This window comes from Nothoprocta perdicaria, unplaced genomic scaffold (genome assembly GCF_003342845.1).
Source record: "Nothoprocta perdicaria isolate Ctin4 unplaced genomic scaffold, notPer1 scaffold_35, whole genome shotgun sequence".
In the NCBI taxonomy this organism is placed as follows: Eukaryota; Metazoa; Chordata; class Aves; order Tinamiformes; family Tinamidae; genus Nothoprocta; species Nothoprocta perdicaria.
In genome coordinates, this window is record NW_020455588.1 from 3,528,172 (window position 1) to 3,546,776 (window position 18,605).

Sequence of the window (18,605 nt, forward strand, 5' to 3'; positions counted from 1 at the left end):
CCAAAACATCCAAATTAAGCAGACCCTGCTAATTTCAATCTTTCTGCCTCAATTCCTGATCTGAAAGTGGTAAGGGGAAGAATAGTTCTTTTCATATGTTAGAAAAAAAAGAATGGTTGGAAATTCACACACACTCACACACGCTCCAAAAGGCAAACAATGTTTGCAGAGACAGTGGAAGGACAAAGACAGGAGAAGAAAATGAAGAGATAATCAGTGTAAAGCAGTCCGGAAACCTAAATGAACATTTAAATCCAGCCATGAAAGTCTGACGGGGCTTAATAATAAAAATGAAATAAACTTTCATAATAAGAGGTGCCAGGAGCACTTAATGCGCCATTCTTCTTATAGTAGGACCTGGACTTTCTATTGTATTCAACCAACAAGCAACTTATCTTACATTAAAATCTCCAACTTTACGATAAGTGTGAAAGAAAAAAATGGAAGAGGAAGCACTATAAGTAATTAAACCATTATACAGAGCAGCTGGATCTATGTGGTGAACAGTAAAAGGACTTTCATTTGTGTCCTGCATTGAAAGCTTCTACAAGTCTACAAGCAGATGAGATAGTTTGCAAAAAAGAAATCTGACTGGTAGCATTACATCTTAGGAAGAAGAGGCAAAAGTGAAGAAATTAAAAGACATTGGAAATAAATTTTATTAATAGGATTAATATTAATTATCATCTGCACTACTGATCCACAGATCAGTACACTTGCATCCAGTTGAACTCAGGAGAAAAAAAGGACAACTTAAATAGTCCCACTAGATTTAACTTACTAGCATAAGGATATCTGTAGTATATATTTCTTAGATGAGTATGTATTCCTAAAATAAAAAAAAATTTGGAGTAGAATATTTAGAACATCATACCTTAAAATAATTTACTCTCAATATTAAAGACTCAAATAAAGTCATGTAATTCTGTCCTCTCACTTTCTCAGACTTATTTGTTATCTCTTCTCAGACATTCCACTTTATAAATTAAATTTGCCTTTGCCATTTTCCTATGGGATGCAAAACAGTATCTCCATGGATTAATACCTATCTTTCCAAAGGGATTTTTCTGATTCTCATTTTAAAATATATTAGCTGAGAAGTGAAAGGCATCGGGAAGTTCAGAGAGAACACAAACAGGCAATATCTAAAAACTAAGAGCAGCATGAATGTGATTTTCTAAGATTTTATTTGACAATTAAAAGAAAGGAATATCTCAAATAAAAAGGCTCACAGATGCTGAAGCACAATGGGGAGGTTAAAAAAAATACAGGACCAAGAAAGTTTCAAATGAGGGGTCCCAGAGCATATGTTGTTTGGAGGAGAAGGAATGCTCTCTCGTGCTCTTCACCGAAGGAGTCCTTTCATTGCTAATCACCTTCGTTTTGCACAGCTCCAGCATAAGCGCTCCTCAACTTTGCTAGCACTCCTTGCATCTCTTTCTCCTACCCCTACAAAGTGCTCCTCATCTTATATCTTTGCCACCCAAACACATGGGAGTTTTCCCAAAACTTCAATAGTCCTGAAATCTGCTTAAAGACAAAACACACACACAAAAAATGGAAACTTTAAAACATACTTAAGGACTATCCATAAAAATTATAACAAACATAGTTTTCACAGTGTCCCATGGAGGGATAAGAAACCCACAGAACAGCACCTGAAGGGGTGTCACTGAAGTAGCTGTAAGCCCTTCTCAAGGCAGCACCTCATCTGGAGAAAGAAACAATTTTACAGAATACCCAACACCAGCCCACAAGTGAGATAAACAAAAAATAATTAGCAATTAACCTCAAAAGGAAAGAAAATTTTACTTCAGGGGAACACTTGTCGTGACAATTCTGCTTGAACCTTTCCTTCTCTGGCAAGTGTGCGTGTAATTGATAGAGGGAAGAACAAGCAGATTTGGTTTCCTCTACCTTTTAGCAGCATCTGATGAAACCAATGTACAGACATTCTCAGCTGTGGCCCAGTTACAGCAGGTGCCCACCTAGACGGTAGATCTTTTTGTTTTGGTTTGTAATTAGGTAATTGTCCACCATCATCTCACTGTTTCATGATGAAAATGCCCCCACTGAAGCCCTGAGAGCCTTCAACCAGTGGCTATAGCACCCACCAGACCATGCTGTCACACAGGCTGAGCTACAAAGACCCAGATTTACTCTTGTGCAGGAAGACTCGAGGAAAGACTTACTGAAATTGCAGCTAATCCCTGTATAGTTCCGGGCTGCCTCTAAATCCTTCAATTTGCTGACAAAACCATGTAGGTTGGGACACGGAAGAAGTCAAATAAGATGGGGTTGTCATTTCTTCTCCAGTCCAAACTGCAGGGCAGCTGAACAAAATTCTTGGGGTTCCTTAGACTGTGCAAGACAAGGAGCATCAAACAGCAGCAGAGAATATCTGATGGTGTCATATAAATTAGGCACTATGCTTTACTATTCCCTCTATTAGCAGCATATGTCATCAGGTAAAATCTGTTAAAATGATTAGCCCTGTAAGATTTAATGGGAAGCTTTGTAAACATTTCAATACAGATGTCTTTGGGAGGGGTCTAGAGGCTTCTACCCTTCCTTTCCATTACTATTTCTGTTGCTATTTCCAATGTGATCCATTCCATAGACCAGAAGAAGTTTGGATTTTAAAAAATTCATTTTTTTCCACTCATGTTGAGAACTTATTGTTCAACTTGTATAGACATGTCCTTAGATCAAGGTCAGTTTTCCTTAAGCTGCTCTCTCCACTCTCATTTTTCTTAGTATGGAGTCATCACACTCAGTGGGGCATAAAGCCATCATTTAGTCTGATAGGGCTGTTTCACTAGTTTTGCTTCAACAGTCCCAGCCCAAACAGCAAGGCTTAAGCAACTCAAGATGATTCAGTTCCTAAAAGTTTTCTGTTGCTGGAGTCCTAACCGCTGCTATTAGTTAGCATGTCACAAAACGATCGTCCACAAAACCGTCTCTGGCCCTCAAGGTGACATCTCGCCCTCCCAAGCACAGCCCAGGGTCTTGCTCACCACATGACTCTGCACCACAAGCCCCAGAATCATGCAGAGAAAATTCCTTCTTAGCATCAAATGCTCCTAAAACCCAAACTCTTCTTTGGAAAGTCTAGCTTCCTAAGGAGACACGGCCATCTGTCTCCTCCTGTCCTTTCCAAAATGCATCCAGTTATTTTCCTTGATTTTCAAAGACATTTATTAACCCTTTTATGTCTTGTTTGGAATAGAAATGTGAGTGAAGGACAGCAGAGCAGACACAAGGTGGAAACTGCATGATTCTGTAGGTGGGAATATTCTTATGCTTTAGTTAATGTAAGTGCTGCCAGCAGGGATACTAAAATTAAAAGAAAATCAGTCTCATTAATCATCTAATTAGGAAGGAGTATAATGAAGCTGCAGGTATTACGGAGTAAACTTTTTTTTTTTTCACCTTGGGTATATTTTGTGCAAGAATGTTACTATCAGAGGTGTACACATTAGTCCATCATTGCATTTAGTGATGAACATACTGTTGCTGCACTCATTCAGTAACAGATTTTAGATCTCACTTATCCATATATTAACATTCCTCTGCATGTTTTGGTAAACACGAACTATTTAAAAATGTATTATTCCAAATTTGAAAAAATGATACCCTTGTTTACTAAAAACACTGGAAATATAGTACTGGACATGACAAACCTTAAAACTGATTTGGCTTTATATTGAAAGTATTCTATGACGAGCATGAAAGGTCTCTTCTCCCGATCACTTTGGGCACGTGAATGGTGCACATTGAGCAATAAACAATTGTTAGTTTCGAGACTTTAGCCCAAACTCTACCAACAGAAAAGGATTTTTTTCCCTGTAACTTCTCAGCGTTCCAGTTAACAGCTTTATGGAACCATTTGCCTTCTGCCCCACTCTACGTGAGCATTTGGCACAGTTTTGAAGCAGTAATTTCTAGCTGTATCTCACCTCTGTGCTGGTAGAAAGCAAACTTCCACTACCTCTAACAACAAAAAGTTATACAACATTTGGATTAGTATGTTCTTTTGAGAGATCCTCAGTCTGCTTCACATCCACACCTCGGATGGGTTGTCCCATCCTAGCTCTACCCTTCTGCACCACAACCAGGAAAACACTGCCACACATTTGCAAGACTCTATCAGTTCTCTCTAGAGTCATTACTGAGCAGCAAGTGCCCAAGACCCACCTGGCATCACCAAGGGAACACCTTGCACTCACTTCAGCTTAATCAACTAGTTCGCTCTTCTCCTTACTGTTACTAAACGGAGAGTGAGAAGCCTGGATAAGCCAGAGCAAGTGCATAGCAGAGCACCATGAGTGACAGCTGGCACCTTCAGAAAGAATGAGTTCCTACACAATTGCAAGAAAACGTGTTGGTCTCTATTTTAAAAGGTATTATTTAGTTATAAAATCTTGAGTTCACCCACTGAAAGTAACTAGGGAGCCTGTTCTCGCATAAGACACACTGAAGTCTCCATACACTTTGTTCAGAGGTTTGTCTTTGACTTCAGGGAAATGTCTTCTTCTGGGATACATTAAATATCAAGACCAAGAAACAGAATACATATAAATATCACCTTGTGCTGCACAGAGCAGGGGGCCCTTCTTTTGCACATGCGGATTTGGTGACTGCAGGCCCTGGCATCATCTGACAAGGCAAACGCTGCCATGAATGAACCTGTTAGGAGGCTGCAATTGCTGCTCAGACATGTGAATACATCTCTCCACAGAGCTTACAAATGATGTGTATCCAATCCTCCTGTGCTCTAGGTCAGGCCTCTGGACAATTCAGAATGATTTTGGGCTCTCTGAACTTATCTTTCTCTAGGTTTAATGTAGCCAAATATCCTGAAAACATTCTGAGCATTTGGCAGACTTCACAAATATACCAAAAGACTGCCTCCTCCTACTTGTACATTTATGGTTACCATTTGAAGCAACTGATATTGTATGAAGTCCACAGAGCAAGGTGACATTATAGATGCATTTTCAAGGCAAACTACGAGGAGTTTCAGACACTGTTTTTAATGTTAATGAGGTTGGAGCATGAAACTCCCAAAGCTCTGTGTGGATGTTTACCCCTGTGCCTGGAATGATTAATTCCAATAAGGAACTCCCTGAAGTACAATTTGCAATGCTGACATGAACACACACAGCCAGATGCTGCCCTTTGCAAAGAAGAGAGATTGCTTAAGATGAAAGTTTCAGTGCGTTTCTCCCTCTCCATTAAATGTTACTCTTTGACTTTCACGATGCAGATACTTATTTGCTGATCAAACTTGGGAGATTTAGGCAGAGTGGAGTGAAAAAATTATATTCAAATTGGACAATGCACAAGCAATCTTTTTCTGTCTGTATTTTCAAAGGTATCTTTATCTGTATTCTGTTTTAAGTGCCAATATATTGCTAGTTTTTTGTTCTGTGTTGGAATTATAACTATTTAAAGCAGACACTACTACTTCATAGAATCATAAAATCCTTAACATAGGAAGGGACCAATCATCTAGTCCAACCTCCTTGCACACGCAGGGTCACCTAGAGCATGTGGCACAGGATGACGTCCAAGTAGGTTTGTAAGATCTCCAGAGGAGACTCCACAACCTCTCTTGGTAACCTGTTCCAGTGCTCTGTCACCCTCATTTTTTTCCTGAAGATCCTGTGGAACTTCTGGTGCTTCATTTTGTGGCCGTTTCCTCTAGTTCTATCAGTGGCCATCACTGAAAAGAGGCCAGTCCCATCCTCCTCATTCCTTGACGCTGACCAGGTCCCCCCTCAGCCTTCTCTTTTCCAGGCGGAACAGGCCCAGCTCTCTCAGCCTTTCCTCATAGGGCTGTTCCAGGCCCCTGATCATCCTCGTAGCCTTGTGCTGGGCTGGGAAGGCCAGAACTGGACACAGTCTCCAGATGGGGCCTCACCAGGGCTGTGTAGAAGGGAGTCAACCACCTCTCTCGACCTGCTGGAGACGCTCTTCTTAATGCGCCCCAAGATTCTGTTGGCCTTTTTGACCACAAGGGCACACCACTACCTCACGGTCAACTTGTCCACCATGAAACCCAAGTCCCTCTTTGAGGAGCTGCTTCCTAGAAGGTCAGTCCCTAGCCTGTACTGGTGTCTGGGGTTATTCCTCCCCAAGTGCAGGACCCTGCATTTGGTCTTGTTGAACTTCATGAGGTTTCTCACTGCTGAGTTGTCCAGTCTGTCCAGGTCCCTCTGGATGGCAGTGCAGCCCTCAGGGCTATCAGCTCCTCCTCCCAGTTTAGTATCAGTAGCAAACTTGCTGAGGGAGCACTCCAGCCCTTCATCCAGGTCGTTGATGAATAAATTCTACAAGAGTGGACTGAGGACTGACCCCTGGGGGACATCGTTAACTACAGTCCTCCAACTGGACTCAGTGCCACTGATTACCATCCTCTGAGCTCTATTTGCTAAATTTGTTTAAACAAATGTGGAAACAACAAATAAAACACTCAAGTTTCATTGAATATGCAGATTGAGGAGGTTCACTAACAACAACATGCATGAGTGCTCCTCCCAGTCTTAAGTAAGGAGGGACTTAGCAGCTATTTTCCCCTTTATGGCCCAAGGGCATTACTTAGAACATTGTACTCATTCTGAAGTCTTATAATTAAAACTGTAATACATAGGCTACCAGTACAAAACAATATATACTGTTAGTGTAATACCTAAATCTTTCTTATTTCACTTTATGATAGCTATCAGACCCTTGGTTTTTCAAAGTCAGCATGAGCTTAGCAAGCACAGAGTACTCAGAGCACATGGTTAAATTTAGGCTTCCCCTTCCCTTCAGTACAAGCTCACCAGGTTAATGGACAGGGCAATTCTGAACACAAACGTGTCTAAAGACATCTAGAAGTGGAACAGGGGCCCTGAGACATGGTAAGAGCAGTGAATATTCAAATATTCAAGAAATACTCAGTCATGGAAGAAATTCAGCAGAGCAGAATTTCCCTTCCATAGAATCATGGATTCTGATGAGGCTATTACAGCTTTATTTTAACTGTATATTGTTTTTCCAACTTACAGCACTTTTTAAGCCATTTTGGAGCCTTTTTGTTGCTATTAGTAGGTTTCCTCTGTGGAACAGTATCAGTGTTGCCTTTATTTGGGCTGTCTTCTAGTATTTTTGCTGCTTGGTAGATGTTAATATATTCTCCAATGGCATTTAGAATGCTTTTCCTGACAATGTAAATACCAACCAAAGAATGATGCTCTGTCCCTAAACTGTCTTAAAGCACACTCAACCTGAATCTTTAAAATCTTCCTTCATTCGGCTTCACTCTGCACTTTCTTGCCATAATCGATTAGCAAGGCTAACTTTTCCTCCTTACTAGATTATGTTGTTTTACTATTTAGGCAAAAGATTATTTCCTAGCTGCATCAGAATCTCCTCTTAGGAAAGCATCTCATACTCAGCCCCTACAAACGCGAGGCTCTGCTTGCTTCATCCTCCTCTTCAGCAGACGACCCATTGCTGTAGCTATCCAGCCTTGCTAGGCTAGAGATGTTATTAAGAAGGCAAGAAATCTAGTGGCAATTTACTTCATTTACAAGTGGCCATGAACAGAAGCTCCCCTGCAGGATATCCTGCTGCACCCACATGTCAGGCCTTAGGTTTTGGGAGAGTTTGGCTCTGCAGAGAACAGCCTCTCCAGGGAACAAACAGAGTAGAAGAGAGAGAGCACTCAGAGAAACTTAGTCTGTAATTGGTTGGCAAAATTAAACATCTAGAGGCAAACTAAATACCTACAGCCAAACAGATATTACACACAGACTGGTCCTTTCCTTCTGTTTTTCCACTAAACAATTTCTCCTCTCTTCAGAGTTCTTTACTTTCAGCACAAAACCATTAATAAAAATAGACTGCTTCAGCCAGTGCAAGTTTGGTTGCAATTACTTCTCCAGAGTAAAAATGCCTTTTCATACAGCAGACACCCCGGGAGCTGGACCAAAGAACTTTCTCTCTTGCCCTGTTTCACATATGCAATAGGTAGACAGCCTGCCTCCTCTCTTCTATACGTTTTTATATATACATATATATATACACACACATTTTTATATATATATATATATATATATAAATGTTCTTTTTTGCATCCTGAACACCCTCTAACAGTGTATCTTTTCTTGCAAGTGCTTTCCAGGGACATAAATGCCTGCATTTTACTTTTGTTTAAGGAGAAGAGAGGATCCATTGGTTTAATTTATTTTTTCTTTTTTTCTGGGCACGTTGCATGTTTAACAGGTATGTTGCAGATATCTATGCTAGCAACAGCAAAAGCAAAGAACTGACCTTTCACTTAAACAGAGAGATGACAGCAGGAATGCTGGGATGAGAGTGCATTTCACATTTCTGTACCAACAAGCAAGCACATACAAATTAAAAAAATACGAAAAAATAATAAAAAGAATGGAGCCTCTCTGCCTTAATTGCCACTTTTTGGTTCACCTGTCACAGAGGATGCCCCTCAAGTTTTTCAGCACATGTATTAGAGCCTACAAAAAAAGAGAAAAGCAAAAGCAGATCCCTCTTGCTCGTCACAGAGTACTGAACTACAGATGATAATAGCAACCTAATCTCCATATTTTAGTAGCTTCATACTGAGAAGCACTTATCCTCAGAAGCTTCAGATACTTATTTTTCAGCAAAGTATTCTAATTTTAAATGAAATACCTTTGGAACAAGCTGAAACCCCATTCGTCAGCAACTTGATTTGGTTTATGAACTAAAAGACCATCAGGGAGCTACACAAATGCACATTCCCAAGTTTAAGATCTTATATTTAACCATAGATGAAAAACATCGATTGTAGGCAGATAGCTTCCAGCACTGGCAATGCAACAGTGGGATCTCAAAAGCAGAAGTTACTGCAGTGAAGCTGGATGTTAGCTTAGGGTCTTGTTTAATGATTTACTGCTATTTTTTCTTAATACCTCCTGCTTTTGCATGAATCTTCTGGGAGACAGGGATAAAGATGTAAATACCAGCTTTTCCCAAATCACAATCTCCTAAAGACTGAAGATGTGGAATGAATAAAAGGAAAGAAGAAAAAATTAAAACATCTTTTTATTGCTGTCATTATCCTTGCAAGGTCATATTCAAACTTAAGTAGTAATAACAATGGTTATCAGTTGATCACAAACTGGGTTCAACCAAAATAATACAAGCACAGAGGTTGTTCAGAATATCTGTGAATTTGTGTTTATCCTGAGGACAAGATAAAGAGGAAGAAGCAGGAAGAACTGTGAGAAGGACAGAAATGGCAACAGAGAGCTGGAGAATAGCTATTGGAGGGGATGTTGGATCCTCGTAACTCTTACAATTACCAAAATAAAATAAAATAAAAGCTGTTTATGATTAAGACCTTTGAAAGCACATCCATATGGAGAAGATATCTATACAATTAAAGTAGCAAAGAGATTCCTCGTGATCCAGAAAGGAGCTACGTATCATTAAGAAGATGGGAATCATCATTTAAAGAGAAACTTTCTTTCCCTTATTCTCAAAAGTATCTCAGCTGTCTAAAAATTTCGGGCCATAGAAACAAAGAGTGTAATTCCTCCTCTCTACCTTTTTTCTCTGAGAAGTCAGGATTGGTCCACCCCAACATCCAATTTCTATGCACAGAGGTGATACTTTAACTGACTTTAAATATACCTCCTCATTAACTTCAATTTCCATACAGCTGAACACTACAGTATTTATTTTGGTCATCAGTTTTGTCATTTCACTCGCAAATGTCATTCCTGTGTTGTATCTCACAGCATGCAAACATTTTCATTGTATTTTTGAAAGCATAAAATTGTTGCTGGAATACCAACTAGTGCTTTCTTTTTGCCTTAGTATGTTATCAAGTGTCATTTAAAAGTTTTATTTAAAGCTCACTACTTCATGAGGGCCATTTGCAGAAAAGTTTCTCTTGTATTACTTTGCACATTATCTCCGTTCTACAAATTTACTAATTACAGAGTAATTAACAAACTTACTTAACTAGTCAATCTTCCTGCACATTAGCATAACCAACAACGACATGAAGCTTAATCTATTCCCTGGGGAATTAACATTCCAGTTTCAATTTGTTTTTAATGGACCGTGAAACAGTCTTCAGTGAAAGGGCCTACACGGACTTTCCACAATTTCATATGACATCTGCAATATTACAGCCCACAGACTGCATTCCAATTTTTACTGAAGTCAATGGAATATTTACCAGTTAAGCTCTGAATCTTGCTTAAGACATGCCAGAAGCAGGCAAAAAGGAGCTCTTTACCTCTGTGCCCCCTACTATTTCTTTTCTTTTTGACAGTTCAGAGCTCTGTCAAACATCTACAGTAGACATGCAGAGCTGGATCTCAAACAGGCAAATTAGCTTTCTCAATAAGCCGCAAAACTCAATGAAACCTGAAAACTCAGACCTACAAGTTTCTTTGATCACAGCATATGGTCAAGCACATTACATGAGTATTTTATAGAGAAACTATATTCCTATTGTTCATGAGTGGACACATCCACAACCAACTAGCAGAGCACATTTCACTTATATTTATTTAATAATTTGAATTTTCAAGTAAAACAAATGTGATTTTCAGATCCAGAATGAGTTCAGCAGGGCAAGACTTCCCCTCCTCCTTCCCAGTGAAAGTCACATAAGAAAGGAGAGATCCTTACACTTCTCCCTTTCAAAGCTGCCTAATGTTTTTGTGGCATAAAGTTATTTCTCTAAGATCTTTTCCTATTGAATGTCTACACAGAATTTATCACCGAGATGCAAAAAGCTCTAGACATGAGACATGGTTGGGATAGGACAGCTTACAGGGGCCAGGAAAGAAGACAGTGCTGTAAGTCTCTCTCCATCATAGTCAAGAACAGCTCACCTAGATTCACAAATTTTTGCAATTTGCAAGTATCTGTCCTTAAATGTTTGATAATCAGCTAAAATGTTAAGAGGGGTACATACTTTTACCATTAAACATAAATGTATAATATTCACTTTCACAGCAGATCTGAAAAACTATTTCAGTGCATTTTGGAAAAGACAACTGAATCAAATTCAGCTTGATGAGAGCAAAATTCAAGATGTAGAAACCAACGCTAGCATACTGGGAGAAATTGCAAGCAGCCAGAACTTCCTGTGACCCCAACACGCCACATAACTGCAGTCACAGGTCACCATAGCACATTATCTTTTTCCAGACCCAAACTCCAATTTTATGATGGTTTTAATGGCACCTTCTAACTTCTTTTCATTTTTTCCTCCTTTCAAAATTCATTTATGCCAATTTAGATTCATTTGGTTTTCATTAGCTTTGTTTTAATCAATTTATCTAGGGCTCTGATGTAAAATGATCTTACAGTTGTTCTTTGAATTGCCAATGAGAGATGTGAAGAGATACAAGATCTTCAGGGTAATTTTGTACTTGAAGCTCAGTCATTCTTCAAATGCCACCCATTTGTACAGTATACATACAGGAATCTACCTATCTACCCACATATAATTTGGAGGTAAAAATCACACACATCTATCCAGTCTGACAGCACACACTTCCCAGCCTTGCCAAAATACAGATGTACCTTTTCAAAAGCTGGTGCTCTTCGCTACAACATATTTAAGAAAAATCTCATTAGCCCCATCATGACCCAAACACAGTTCAAGCAGTGTCTGGTGTATTCTTGGTTACTCTCTGTCACAGAAAATACATGACCTGTCAGCAATGAAAACTATCCCTGTATGTATCCTAAGCCACAAAAAGTTCAAGATCCTAGAAATATGATTTTAAGGAGAAGATCAGGATTCAGGATTGTGTCTTCATTTGTCCTTATCCAACACAGTGCTGTATCAAGCCAAAGTGCATGTCCTCCACAAAGACTGCTTTAAATAAATGCAAGCATCCCATTTTACAAGGAGTCTGAGCTCAATAACTTCCTTGTTGATCCTACTCAAAACAGAGAAGTGAAAACATTTCCACTATATGCAGCAAAGAGGTGATACAAAACACAAATTAAGAGCCCAAAAGACCGTATTTTCATGTTTCAACAACAAAGTCACTTCATGACATTCCCTTGCCATTCACCAGTGCTGCAGTTCATTAGTAAGGATTAATTGGGCTGTGAAATGATATAGGGGACTATCCTCTAAACTGCATCTTTGAAATTATCTAGGTTAAAAAAGATAAAAAGAGAAAAGAAATACAAAAAAAAAGATTATTTTTATCCCAAATCTTGTCAGTGAAACCTCAGAAACAGTCATATTTGCACAATCACTAAGGTAATCATAGAGGAGAGAAACTCCCTGTTAACTGCAGGTTAAGTAAAAGACCTTCGACCACAACTGCACCTTCTTACCGATAGCCACTGCCACTGGTGATTTTTTTTCCTCATTTAAAACAATCATAAGGAAGAAAAAGTAAGTGTTATGCATCAGTAAAATTCAAAACAAAAAAAGACAAGCAGATCATAGGCAATCATTTTCGAAACACTTTTTTTAATTTTTAAGCAATTTTTAAGCATTTGCTGTTGTCTCTTTTCTAGCCTATAAAACTGTTTTTAGGAGAAAGAGCAAGAAGCCTGAGAGTAAACTGTTTTGGTGAGTATTTCCAACATGAAATCTTCTGGGAAAGAGGTTTTCCTCCTTCTTTCATCCTGTACAATGTAGATTCTCTCAACGCTCCCTTAATAGTTGTTCTAACTTCTACCCACTGAGCATGATCTTCATAGGAATGAAAGATCCTCCTGCTAGCCAGCTCCTAACCTGATTCTAGCTACTTCCCAGGCACTCTGTTGAGAACAATGGAAATTACTTCTAAAAAAAAAGCCTGTGCTTTATTTTTTTAAAACGAATATTGAGACCACATGGTGCTCCCAAGAGAGAACACAGTGAGCTGTTCTTTTCCAGTTAATGAGTTATAAGTTGTTTCCTCAGCCAGAGGGGATATTCTTTAAAAAAAAATGCTTTATAAAAAATTTCAAAACTCTTCACATAGATATATATTAAGGACATGATATAGATTTTGTTTCATCATGCTTCATCATGAGAATGAAATGAAGTTTGAGCTTGCTACCTTGCTTCGGTTGTCAAAGCTTTTGAGTGATGAGTGTCAGCCAAGTCCAATAGATCAAGAAAAGAGTCAGAGAGGTATGTAACAAACCAAAAAAACAAGTGTCCAGCTAAATAATGTGGGCTGTAAATTTACAAGCAGAAGATAAGGGTTTCGCTTAACCTAATGCAAGAAAAGGTATGCACGGGAGGAATTTTCTAACCGCAGATTACCCAGAGACAGCAAGCAGGTAGACAGAAGTACAAATTAATTCCTTGGGAGACTGCAGTCGCTTTTGTCTGCACCTCATATTCTGCTCTCTGGTAAATAAATGCTATTGGCATTGTACATCTTGGCAGGCAAACTGTAGTCTGGTCCAGCCCGATGCCAGCACAACCAATGCCTCCCAACTGACTACTGTGACTAAATGTATCAAAAAGAAATGAAATCAAGCAGTCTAGTTTGTCTAATCAAATTTTGGCCCTGGATTTTTCCACCTGACACTTTCATCTTCCTGCCATTCTGGAAAGACCTGGTTCTACAATTCCTTCTCAAAGCTATCATGTCCCAGATTTTCTCTCCCATTGCACTCCTCTAAGATAGGAAGCAAAGGGAAAGAGAAGGCTGGAGAAGTGTGCAAAATGAAAAACTGATGAAGACTGCCCTCGTTTTCACATTAACCTAGAAGAGCAAAATAAGATGTACTAAAGACCAAAACTAATGAAGAGTACCTTCTTGTGATGTCTCAAAGCACAAGCACTTCGGAAAATAATGAAATTTCTGATCCTTCTCTAATCTTTTTTTTTCTCCCCAGTGTTTGAACAAAAGCAAAAGAAGTTATACGTGACTACATTTTAGGGGGGTTATTTTACAAAAGCAAAACAGGATCAAGCATAGAGAAATTCTGGAGAAGACTCAAGTCCAAATTAACATGGGACTACACAGCTCTAACAGTGCCATGATGAAACGAAAACAGGTGGCAAGACCCCTTCAAAGCACAAGCTCTTGCTCAGGGTGTACTCAAAGTGATAATTCACTCAGAACTCCTTCCAGGAAAGACCTTCCTTGCTGGGAAGCCACTGGTGGTAGTAACAGCTACAGAGGCAAAACAGTGAGTGAATCGGAACGATACTAAGAGCAGCACTGAATGAAACAAAAACAGTCAGAAGGACAGTGACTCAGCAGAACAGGCAGAACTTAACCATATCAGGGAAATCCAGTTCAGCAAAGCAAAGGCCAGCACACAGCTACATGTGCTCTGTTTTTATAAACGAATCCTTTATTACATATCTGAGGATGCCCTGATGAGTGGCAAAAATCTTTATCTATACATTAATAAGCACTTCAGTACTGTATTTTAGTCATTGAGCTGTGCTTTGGAATGGGGTTTTCAGGGAACCAAAAAAACCCCATCTTTTTTCTGTTATTCTTGAGCTGTTCTACATGCTACAGCTTTGAAATGCCTTGAGTGTGACCCAAAGCAGTGAAAGAGTAGTTTTTAAAGAGAGATTTCAACCTATAAGCTACCCCACAGGCTTCCTCAGAATCGGCCTCCTCCGTGTGATCAGATCTATGGCTCGCATTCTCTCTCCTGTGCTCTCATGCTTGCTGTGGCACTTGATTGCTGAGATGTGCTGTTGGGCCCCAACAGCTGGCAGCATGACAGAAATCCAGAGACCAGCTTATCTTCTGAACACACTTCTCAAAGGGCTAACCAAATTTGGATCACAGCATCTGTCAGGCTTTACTGTACAGAAACTAGCAGCAGGAATAACAAATGGCTTAGAAAAGAAACATCAAAGCTTGTTTGTATTCTGGAAGGTGGTGTTCCCCCTCCCACGAAAAAAAATAATAGCTCCAAGTTGTGTCTTGAAACAAAGCACAGTCTCCAGTAAGGCCCACATGTATTTGCAGCAGGTATGAGTGAAAGAGGGCAGCATGTTGTTTGAAATACCAGCTCAACATCCCGCTGATCGCAAACCCACTTTTGCACAGAGCCTTCTCATAACGAAGAATTACCGAGAAGCCTGGGCAGAGCCCCTGATGGGCACACACTATCCCAGAACACAGCTGCAGTCAAAACTGAGCATGCTATTGCAGAAGCACATAACTTTTATTTGGCAATATCCATAGTGCACACGCATGCATAGCACAAATTTAACAGGGTGATTCCCTTTCATCAGCTTTGGAAAGTCTCAGAGCAGAAGGACCAACCCTCTACTGAAATCCTTAGCAATCCACTGGCTTCCCTTGATATCCCACTGTGAGGCGGCAGCAGCTCTTGGTCTTCAACGTTATTTTTGGTCAGGCACATTCACTCATTTATATTTGGGACTACACTGTATGAAACATATTTCCCAAAGGAGAACAGATTACACAGTATGTACCAACTCATACGAGGAGCACAACAATACAAATTAGCTGGTTATCGATTGCCTGAAAGGATAACACAGCTTTTCTTATCACTGTATCAGAATCGCCACATTTATTCACAGTATCTGTGCTGCTGAGGGTGTCAGCAGCAAGTCTAACATGCATATAAACCGATTCCTGCTCAGCCTTTCCACACGTTTGCAGACGTCTGACGTGCTGCTTAGTAGGAGGACCAGCAAGGCTCTGGAGATCTGTGCTACTCAATCTTTTCGCAATTCAACCGTAAAATCACAGACATAAGAGTTTCATCAGAAAATAAAACCTAATTTTTGCTTTAAGGCAATCTTAATGTCATTAAAAAGAAATCAAATCATAATGATCCTTCTTTGGCTAACAGACAGAGTCCCAGTAACTGCATAGTAGTCCTGAGACCTCTGAGAAACTAAGGCAAAGTGCAAGCCTAACAGCTCTATTACCTTTGGAACCAGTTTTCAGGGAAAATAAATCCCTCTCCAAGGATATAGATTTTGAAGTATATAGTAAGCCCACCATTTAAAAAAAAAAAAAAAAAAAAAAAAAGAGGAATAGGGAGAAAATGTCTGCAAACTAGTGATCAGGTTCCAAAGGTGACACAGAAGTGTGTGCCTGATTGGAGTAAATGAACTTGTCGACACCAGATAATGGCTTTGGTCACTGAGACGAGTACAACTACAAAAATCAACTGCAATTCTTTGGTGTTTAACAGTAGGAATATCCAAAAGCAGTGGTATATCCTTACTAGAACTGGTACTTCTACATTCAGTTCTTGCAGAAGCTTTGATGAGGTGCATAAAGATGCCTGTTCAACAAAGTATTTGATTCATGTATTCACTGTACTTTCACTGCAACACTTCCTTCAATGATGCTTACTAAAGTCATGAGCACTGCCCTTAGAAATGGAATTTACTTCTCAACATCCTCAGCCTCATGCATCATATAGCAATGAGTATCCTAGAGCCAGTGCTGCTGCAGATGGAAGCAATGGCCATGGGAATCCCAGCACATTCCTCCCTACTGGGAGGAAAGGCAGCAGAGCCCCTCGTGGACACAGAGACCCCACAAAAAGGGACTGCAGTCTACAGGTAAACCAGACTGGAGCAGGGGGCTGAGTGAGAAGCAGGAGAGTCAGACAGAGACCATCAGGTGAGCAATCCCAGCCACCTTCTGTACAATCCTGTGCCTCACCCAAGGCGTTGTGAAAGAAGAGAGAGAAGCTGAGACTTGGAAGCAGGAAGGAGACTGAGACTGAGATACTGACTGATGCTGAGCCCAGGGAATGTGGAACAAAAGCACGTATGTTTGTTCAATAGTTTCTCATTTTCTTTTTCTTAATATCTGAACCAGCACCTAGTTTACGTAAATTAGCAATAGCATAAATTCAGTAAAAAAAATCCTCAGATTGAGAACAATTTGCCTGCAACAGCTTCACGCCCATTAAATCCTGCAGAAGTCTTCTGCAACGGAGTGAAGCTCATTTGCAATGAGATGCAGTCTTTTATTTCCGTAAGACGCCAGTTAAGCTCCGAATGTAGCAGCAGGCAGCCGCCTAGTCCCTGCAGGGAATCCAGACTGAAGGATACAGGCCAAGGCACTGAAACAACACGTGGCCTTCACCCTGCTGCAAGAGCCGGTGCTGTGATTGCAGAGGAGGAAGACACATATTAGGGAGCCCACAGGACAGCAGAGCCGGGCAAGCTGCCCCGCTGCCTCACCTGCCAGCTTGTGTGTGGAGCAAAGAAGTAACACTGCTGTTGAGTTTGCAAGAAGTGCGTGAGGCCGCTGGCCTCCTGGAGAAGGTTTTATGCAAATCTCCGCCAGTTGCCATGCCTCACACTGAAGAGCCACTTCCTACACCCTGAGAAGTAATTTTCTCACCGAGAGATCAATTAAACCACCTCCCCCAGGGAAGCAATGAGACTTCTGTCACTTGAATCCTTTCCAATTAGACGTGAGAAAGCAGTCAAGATCAGGAATACATTAGGGAGAAGTTCGCATTGGCAGGAGGCAAGTAGATGAGTTAAGAGTCCTTTTTCATTTCTAATCTCTATAGTTTGATGAAACTTGAAGCTTTCCTAACTTAACCGGAAAGATTTCCCTGCTTCTGATCCAGCACTCGGCAGTCACCCTGAACTTACTTAGGTGTTATTCTCTAGATTCCCCAGTTAAAACTATCTCTGCTCTCTACCTACTTCCTCCCAACATTTCTAGGAAATTTCAGCATTTCAAGATTCTTGAAATGAATTTCCAACACACATACCTGCTTTTATAGAGGTGCCAGTTTTTCCCGGGAGCCCCAAATAGTCTTTGTGCTTCTTCAGCATTGAAACTTCCCCGTTGTCTGTATGATGAAAAGCCTGTGTCTAATTTCTCATCCCTTGTTCCCTGACCCAAAACTCATGCTTATATGACTGTATTAATTTGTTAATTATTAGCTCTGGAGTCAGTAATCCTCTTCATAAGCCTTCTCAGTATTTGATAAGACAACAGCATGACCAAGAATTCTCCAAAGAGGTCATTTTTGCATTGGACTATGCAGAAAAACCTGCTCCTGAGAACCAGCATTAAGGCAAGGGTGAAAGGCAAATAGTACGAACCCACAAATACGGGCCACAAAGCACCACATACATCTGGAGAAAGCGCAAAGCCGCTGTTGAGCACGGGAAGGGAAAGACTGCCTAACAGCAGGGCATGAAATCACAGCCTACAAGCAATGTGACAAAAATTAACAGATGCCTGCACTGTCACCTGCTGAGTTTTCAATCCACCAGGATGGGCAGGCTGAACAGAACCAGTCAGACTATCATCATATAGCAGAATGGATTTTGTCAAGAAAAAAATGGGTATGGAATACCACCACATACACCTAAAACAGGGGAGGGTCTGAGTGAGACACCAACATTCAGAGGGACTGGCCTGAAGAATCAAACTCAATCCGAACTGTAGCAAAATTACAGCCAGCATGCAATACCTTGAGATTTCTTCATTATGGATGAAAAGGGTCCACCAAAGAAGTAACAAGACAAACCTGGTCTACTCACCGAAATGCTCTAGTGCCTCCCTTTCTGGCATTGCAAATATTCAAAGTAGGTGAAAACCGCACATTATTCTGTATTTTTGTTGCAGAGAGCA

The 18,605-nt window shown here is 40.3% G+C and overlaps 1 long non-coding RNA gene across 2 annotated transcripts in view; it reads right to left on the reverse strand.

Moving 5' to 3' along the window:
- Positions 1–1,463: 1,463 nt before the first annotated feature.
- Positions 1,464–18,605, reverse strand: part of LOC112951421 — a 50,721-nt gene continuing 33,579 nt past the window's right edge. The window contains exons 3-5 of one of the 2 annotated variants that reach the window (XR_003250198.1): positions 2,193–2,361; positions 1,918–1,988; positions 1,464–1,527 (exon numbers count right to left, since the gene is read on the reverse strand). This is a non-coding gene — a long non-coding RNA (uncharacterized LOC112951421). The remainder of the gene's footprint in view (positions 1,528–1,917; positions 1,989–2,192; positions 2,362–18,605) is intronic. The other variant, XR_003250199.1, reaches the window with a different exon arrangement.